This window comes from Lactuca virosa, chromosome 8 (genome assembly GCF_052849685.1).
Source record: "Lactuca virosa cultivar CGN04683 chromosome 8, Lactuca_virosa_CGN04683_v6, whole genome shotgun sequence".
NCBI classification, from domain to species: Eukaryota; Viridiplantae; Streptophyta; class Magnoliopsida; order Asterales; family Asteraceae; genus Lactuca; species Lactuca virosa.
Window position 1 is genome coordinate 200,600,349 of NC_136433.1, and position 8,103 is coordinate 200,608,451.

An 8,103-nucleotide genomic window follows, 5' to 3' on the forward strand; every position below is an offset into this window, starting at 1 on the left:
GGGGGAGAATTGTAACGTCTGATTCCTTGTACGCATTTCAATTAAAAATTATCATTTTAACAAAGCAACTCGAGGAGTTGGAAGCCCCAAACTCGTCGAGTAGAGATTGTCAGAACCATGTAATTTAAGTGATCTACTCGACAAGTTGAGAGGCCTCAACTCGACGAGTAGATCGGCTAGGATGAAACCCTAATTTCCAGGGTTTTGCACCCTATTTAAAGGACTTAATCCTTTCCCTCAGCCTCTTATCAGCCTCCCTGAAACCCTAAATCGTATTGTGAGCTCTTTGGTGAGAAACTTGAAGTTTTGAGTGGATTTGTGTGTGTTTTTGAGCTTGCTAAAGGAGTTAGAAGAACTAGAAGTCATCACGCATGAGGAGAAGAATTAGATCTAGGATTTCGTCCATCTTTAGCAGCTTTCTGAGGTAAACAGTCCTTAACTTGGTGATTCATAACTTAGATCTCTTTTAGTTTTGCTTTATGGGTCTTTTTGACTCCATTATGGGAAACATGATACCCTTCATAGATCATATGCTAAGAATTCCCATTTTCCAGTGATATTTGGCCCTTAGAATCATAAAAAGGGTCTTAAACATGTTCTTGTCCAAGAAAAGACCATGTTCATGGAAGTAGGTTTCTATATCTCGAGTTTGGGTCCATTTGAGGCATGCAAAGCCATCAAGCTGCCAACTTTACATAAATTGGTTATGGAAACAATATGGATTTGTATTCTAGAACCTTAGATCTGAGGAAAAGGCTGAATAGATTAGAAAGGAAAGGGACTCGGCAAGTTCATAGAGGAACTCGACGAGTTTAGTCGAACATTCCCATTTCTGTTCATGGAACTCGGCGAGTCCACAAGGGAACTCGACGAGTTGTACTAGGAAGTCTCGTTTCTGTTGACTAGGTGGAACTCGACGAGTTGGAGGAAAAATCGGCGAGTTAGATCGTGAGTTCACAATTCTGTGATTCATGAGAACTCGACGAGTTGAAGGGTAAAATTGACGAGTTGAGTTAACTCGGAGCTTTGACTTTGACTTTGACTTGACCAGAGTTGGCCCTTAAGGGTTATGAGTATGGAATGGTATCTAAGGGGTTGTTTTAATTCAAGTAGTGAGTAGAGCTGATTTCGGGCAGATATGTTTCAGCTATCATCCGACTGGGAGGTGATTTTTCCTCCTGTATGAACGGGTCAAAGACACCAATGCCTGCCCGTATATGTATGCTAGTTCCGGACCAAGGTCCGATGCCGGGCAGTGCCTGATGTAGGTTTATATGTTTCCGGACTTCGGTCTGATGCTGGGGAAAGCCCGAGGAACGTTTGTATGCTTGATTTCTTCGTGATTCTTGCATATGTTTGTTTTATATGTTTCTGGACTTCGGTCTGATTCCGGGAAAAGCCCAAGGAATGTTTATATGTTTCCGGATTTCGGTCCGATGTCAGGCGGGGCCAAGGAATGTTTATATGTTTATGTTATGTGATTATTTATTTGTTTGTTGATATGCTTATATGTATACCGAGCTTTGCTCGATGCTGGGCGGGGCCTGATGCCAGATTTTAGTCTGATGTCGGGCGGGGACCGATGCCAGACTTGTCTGATGCTGGGCGGGGCCCGATGTAGCGGACAAGGCCCATGTTATGTGATTATGTGATTATGTGTATGGTATGTGGTATTTTTGGGAGAGTTACTAAGCTTCGTGCTTACAGTTTTCATTTCTGCTTTCAGGTACTTCCGGTAGCAAGGGGAAGAGCTCGGGATGACTACAGTACACACACCATTTTGTTTAGCCGAGGATGTTTTTACTCTGATATATTGATATGAGTTTTGATATGATACTCTAATTTGATACGATGACTTATGTTTTTGGATGAACCGATTTTGATATCAATGGTTTACTTAATAATAAAAATAAAATTTTTGGTCTGTATTTTTGGGATGTTACACTATAGAATACCTGGACGTGATTCTTCGAGGAATCTCGATGAGATGGTCAACATAGAAGCTCACGGCGTGAGTATTATAATCTCGTGTCGTGAGGAGGGGATTTCCAGAAGATAACTACGTGTAATGCAGGTTTCCTTGTCAGACACAGATTTATACTGATCTCACGACATGAGACCATAATTCTCACGACGTGTGATGCAATTTAAGGAAACTATAAATTTTCCTTTGCATATTCGACTTGAGGAGGTTGTATTGAATATTTTGGAGAGATAGTCGAAATCAGAAGCCAAAACCCTGCAAAATTCAACCATTGGAAGAAAAGAAGATTAAGGATTAAAAGTTTAAAGATTACACATTCCGTTGGGTTTGCACTAGCCTAATCATGTCTATATCTTATGTGTTTTTGTGTTTATTTTCTTTCACGAGTAGCTAAATCTCTAGGCTTTCATTTAGTGTAGATGAACCCAAATACTATGTGTTAGTTTCTAGATTTTAATGGATTTTATGAAGTTGGTCAAAACTTGTGTTTGATTATCATTACCTAGCATGTTAAAGTTTCAATCTTTGTTGCTATGATTCGAGTGTAGTTTAATAACCATTTGATTTGCATGAACTTTTTTACCTGGTAGTTTATAAATCATTAAATTGCTAGAGTTAGGATTAAGCAAATCTTAGATTAAGTAATAAAGGTAACAACTTTAACTGTGTTAGAGAACATAATTTGATCATAATTGTGTTTGATTAATTGTCTTGATCATAGATAATTATCTTAGATATATCTTACATAGCCCAATCGCCCTTAATAATCAATTTTGTGTTTGCTTGTATATGATCATTACATAGTAGTTCTTGAACTGGTGAAAATATTAGAAAAGCGAATCAAAACTGCTAATTACATTAACATTTGTAACCAACTGAATAAATCCATGTTTAGAAACTATCCATAGGAAAAAGGGGGATTCAAAGCTAAAGGGAAGTATTCTCATAATCTCGATTATAATCATTTCTAGTAAAGTTGTTTGATTAGTTTTTAGTTAAGTAATTAGTTTAAGTTAATCTGAACTTGCAAAATCAGATTAAAAACCCTATTTTTAGTTATTGTTTTTAGATTAATTTTTAGTAATTATTTTATTAGCTAAATCTCGTTACGTGTGTTCGATACCCAACTTACTTTTTTATACTAAAAAATGAGTAGGTACACTGCCTATAAGTGCATTAATAGATAAGTAAGTAGGTTTATAAATATAAAAGATGATAGGTATATTTGAATGCACATCAAGTTTTTAGCACCGTTATCGGGGAACGGCTATTTCAGTTGTTAATTTAACTGCTTAAATTTAATTGATTCTTTTTGTGGGGTAAAAGCCGCAAAAAGTTAATTTTCTGCAAAAATTAAATTTTTTGTTTTTACTATTTTCACAACGTGAGATTCATCTCTCACGACGTGAGTTCTGAAGTTTTTAGTTTTTATTTATTTTGTTTTTAGTTTGTTTGTTTATGTATTTTCCAAATCTCGATGCTCTTGAGGCTTTTCTTGAGGAAGTGGAACAGGAATTAACACGAAAAGATGAGGGAGATGACTCAGACGAAGATTTGAGGGAGTTGAAAAGATAGATGGATGACATCCTTCCTGACGAACCAAAACAAGCTGAGATACAGTAGCTAGAGATGGATGAGGAGAAATTTCATCCAGAAAGAAATTTGGAGGAACTGGAAAGATTGCTAGCAGCATGCTCGGACGAAGAACAAAAACAACTAGACTTTCAAGAACAACGTCATGATATGATCATTACCACAACGCAAGCTCCTGATAGTTCGGTTTGTGTTTCAACACATGGGGTGACAATTCCATCTTTTAAGAAGTTTTTAAAGAACGATCCTTTTCTGACAAGCAACCAACCGGTCCCCACCATTTTTAATTTTCTGGACTAAATAGATGCTCGCTTGTTTGGCCAAAAATCAAAACGACAGGTCAAATTTTACAAGTTGGTTCGAAAAGAGTGCTCGAAAAAATGGATGCATTAATAACGAGCAGATTGACAGTTTATTAAGTTGGGATTCCAAAAAGAAGCGCTTAACGGGAGGCAACCCGATGTTTGAAGAATTTTTATCCTTTTGATTTTAATTTTAGTTTTCTTTGTTTTGTTGTTTTTATAACCGAATGTAATATGTTTGTTTTCTTGCAACCAAATGTTTGTTTTATTCACAGAATTATTAGAATATATATATATATATATATATATATATAGAGAGAGAGAGAGAGAGAGAGCCGTGAGAATTAGAGATAAAGACCGAAGACCATAATTTTTAATAAGTGTGAGGTGACAGTCGTGTGTGAAGATGTGAAGAGAGATTAAAGAAAAAAAAAAGAGTTACGGAAAATAAGGGTCTTAAAGTAAGTCTTAATGATTTACACGAGCAATTGGAGTTTACATGCATACAATAATTATTGAAGAATTGCACTCTGCCAGGCCCAATTCTCATGACGTGATATTTATCCATCACGCCGTGAGCCTGATATAATCATGATTCGGAATTCATTTGTTTCAGACTCACGTCGCGACTTCCTATTCTCAAGAAGTGAGGTATCAGATGTTGTGTTTCTGCTCTTTCTTTCGACCTTAAAACGTGGCATATGCTTCCCCACGTTTTAATGCATTACTTTGAAGATTTTATGCACCACACTTTTTGAAGATGCAAGTTTTTGGTTTACATTTTATTCGGCACATTCATGAGTAGCTGCAAAAGTCCAGTTCCAACAACATATTCAAGATGTTCGAGCTTTCCCACCAACAATCAGAATTCGAACTCGCCGCTACTACCCCAGGGGAGTGTGTTCTGTTTTTCTCCCTTTTTATTTCTTTTTATTTGCATTCATCATTTTAGCATACACTGAGGACATTACATGAAATAAGTGTGAGGTAGGGGGCCGAAAAAGGATTATCAAGCATGAGAATAATTAATTAGAAAATACAAGAAATTTTAAAAAATTAATAGGCTTGCAATAATAGTCTAATAAATCTAGTCATTTTTAAAATTTTAATATATTACATGTGAGATGGTTTGCTAGTATTATGTGTGATGATTCAATGAGATCCATAAGATTTAGTTGAGCCAATATGTTATAGTGTATTTGTGGCTTCCCATTCTTAGTGAAAATCATGGGACAAAAACGCAGACGTGTTTAGTTTGAGGGACATAAAAATTTTAGCATGGTGTACCAGAAATATATCTAGGAAAGCTTATATAGTCATTGCACTTTAGACTAATACCTTTAACCAATAAGGGTTGAAGTTAAGTTCCCATGCTTAAGCATATATTTTTTTTAGGATTTTTAGTTTTTGAGTGAAAAAAAAAGTGAGTTGTGGAAAAAGAAAAAAATGAAGAAGAAAAATGAAAAGAAAAAAAGTTTGGAAAGTTTGAGTGAATAAGAGTCTATAAAACTATGAAGATCATGAAATATTATGAAGAAAAGTTCAAAAAGTTCAAAATTATTGAAGACTCAAGTTGAAGAAAGTTCAAGAATAAGGCATAATTGCCAAGTTCTTATTATTGTAATTTTTCTTTTCTAGCTTATTTTACCAAATGTATGCTTGGGAGCTTAACCAAAAATATATTGAGGTTAAGAAAGTTTTGTGGTGATGGATTCGGAGAGATGCATAAAATGAGTGTTGTTCAAAATAAGTGGAAAGCATTTATGAGGATCATAAGTATTTAGGGCTGGGAGGTAATTAGGATTTAGACACAAATACATGCATTGAAGTAAGACATAATTAGTAGGTTCAATTCGGACTGTTTTGTGTGATATTGGTGGGCATGGTTCTATGTGATGTATTAAAAGATAAGTTTTGCTTGAGGGCAAGCAAAAGGCAAGTGTGGGGTATTTTGATATTGTCATATTTCTACATATTTTTAGGCATTATTTTAAAACATTTTAAGTTACATTTTAGTTAGTAATGAAGATATTTGGTACTTATTATGTTTAAATTCTATTTTGTAGCTAAAAAGGACATTCTTGAAGAAAAATGACCAAAAACGACAAATACTGGAACCTGGAAGGACTGGAGCTGAAGCTGGGAGCTTAATGGAGCATAAAAGGAAGAAAAATTATGAAAATATCCTCCCCACAACGTGGCTAGAGAATACCACGACATGATTCTTTAAAGAATCTCGCCAATATGGTCAACATAGAAGCTCACGACGTGAGCATTATAATCTCACGTCGTGTGGAGGGAATTTCCAGAAGATAACTATGCGTAATGCAAGTTTCCTTGTCAGATACGGATTTATACAGATCTCACGACGTGAGACCCTAATTCTCACGACCTGAGATGCGATTTAAGGAAACTATAAATATTCCTTTGCATATTCAACTTGAGGAGGTTGGATTGAATATTTTGGAGAGATAGTCGAAATCAGAAGCCAGAAACCTGCAAAATTCAATCATTGGAAGAAGAGAAGATTGAAGAATAAGAGTTTAAAGATTACACATTCCATTCGGTTTGCAATAGCCTAATCATGTCTAAATCTTATGTGTTTTTATGTTTATTTTCTGCCATGAGTAGCTAATTCATTACGCTTTCGTTTATTGTAGATGAACCCTAATACTGTGTGTTAGTTTTTAGATTTTAATGGATTTTATGAAGTTGGTCAAAGCTTGTGTTTGATTATCATTACCTAGCATGTTAAAGTTTCAATCTTTGTTGCTACGATTCGAGTGTAGTTTAATAACCATTTGATTTGCATGAACCTTTTTACATGGTAGTTTATAATCATTAAATTTCTAGAGTTAGGATTAAGCAAATATTAGATTAAGTAATAAAGGTAACAACTTTAACTGTGTTAGAGAACATAATTTGATCATAATTGTGTTTGATTAATTGTCTTGATCATAGATAATTATCTTAGATATATCTTACATAGCCCAATCCCCTTAATAATCAATTTTGTGTTTGCTTGTATATGATCATTACATAGTAGTTCTTGAACTGGTGAAAATATTAGAAAATCGAATCAAGACTGCTAATTACATTAATATTTGTAACCAACTGAATAAATCCATGTTTAGAAACTATCCATAGGAAAAATAGGGATTCAAAGCTAAAGGGAAGTGTTCTCATAATCTCGATTACAATCGTTTCTAGTAAAGTTGTTTGATTAGTTTTTAGTTAAGTAATTAGTTTAAGTTAATTTGAACTTGCAAAATATGACAAAAAAAACCCCCCTTTTTAGTTATTGTTTTTAGATTAGTTTTTAGTAATTATTTTATTAACTAAATCTCGTTCCCTGTGTTCGACACCCAAGTTACTTTACTATACTAATAACTGACTAGGTACACTGTCTATATGTGCGGTAATAGATAAGTAGTTAGGTTTATAAATTTATAACTTGATAGGTATATTTGGATGCACATCACTTTGCCTTGTAATGGTGTATATGAAACTGTGATTTGTGTTGATAGCTTAGGCAATAGTGTATTTCATATTAATTCGTCTAATGGTGCAGATAAAGCATGCTTGTAGCATTATCGTCTTGGACACATTAACAAGAAACGCACCCCTCAACTCCTAAAGAATGGAGTGTTGGAATCATTTGAATTAAGGTCAGATGATGAATGCGAATTGTGTCTTTTGGGCAAGATGACAAAATTACCATTCACTGGAACATGTGAAAGAGTTTAAGGATTGTTGGACCTTATCCATATTGATGTATGCGGACCCTTCAGATCTGCTACAAGGGATGCCAATCAATACTACGTGATATATACGGATGATTATAGTAGATATTGGTATATCTACTTAATCAAACATAAATCATAAACTTTTGAAAAGTTCAAAGAGTTTAGACACAAGGTCGAGAATCAATTGGGTAGGAAGATAAAGATGCTCTGATGTGACAGAGGCAGAGAGTATCTTAGCATCGAGTTCCACAATTATCTAAATGAATATGGAATTGTTTCACAATTGACTCCTTGTAGGACACCACAACTTAATGGTGTGGCTGAGAGGCGTAATGGAACCCTTTTTGGACATGGTTCTTTCCATGATGAATCGAGCTTCACTGCCAATATCTTTCTGGGGGTATGCCTTAGAGACAGTTTCCCATATCCTAAATCTTGTTCCCACTAAGAAGGTTGCCAAAAACTCCTCATGAGATGT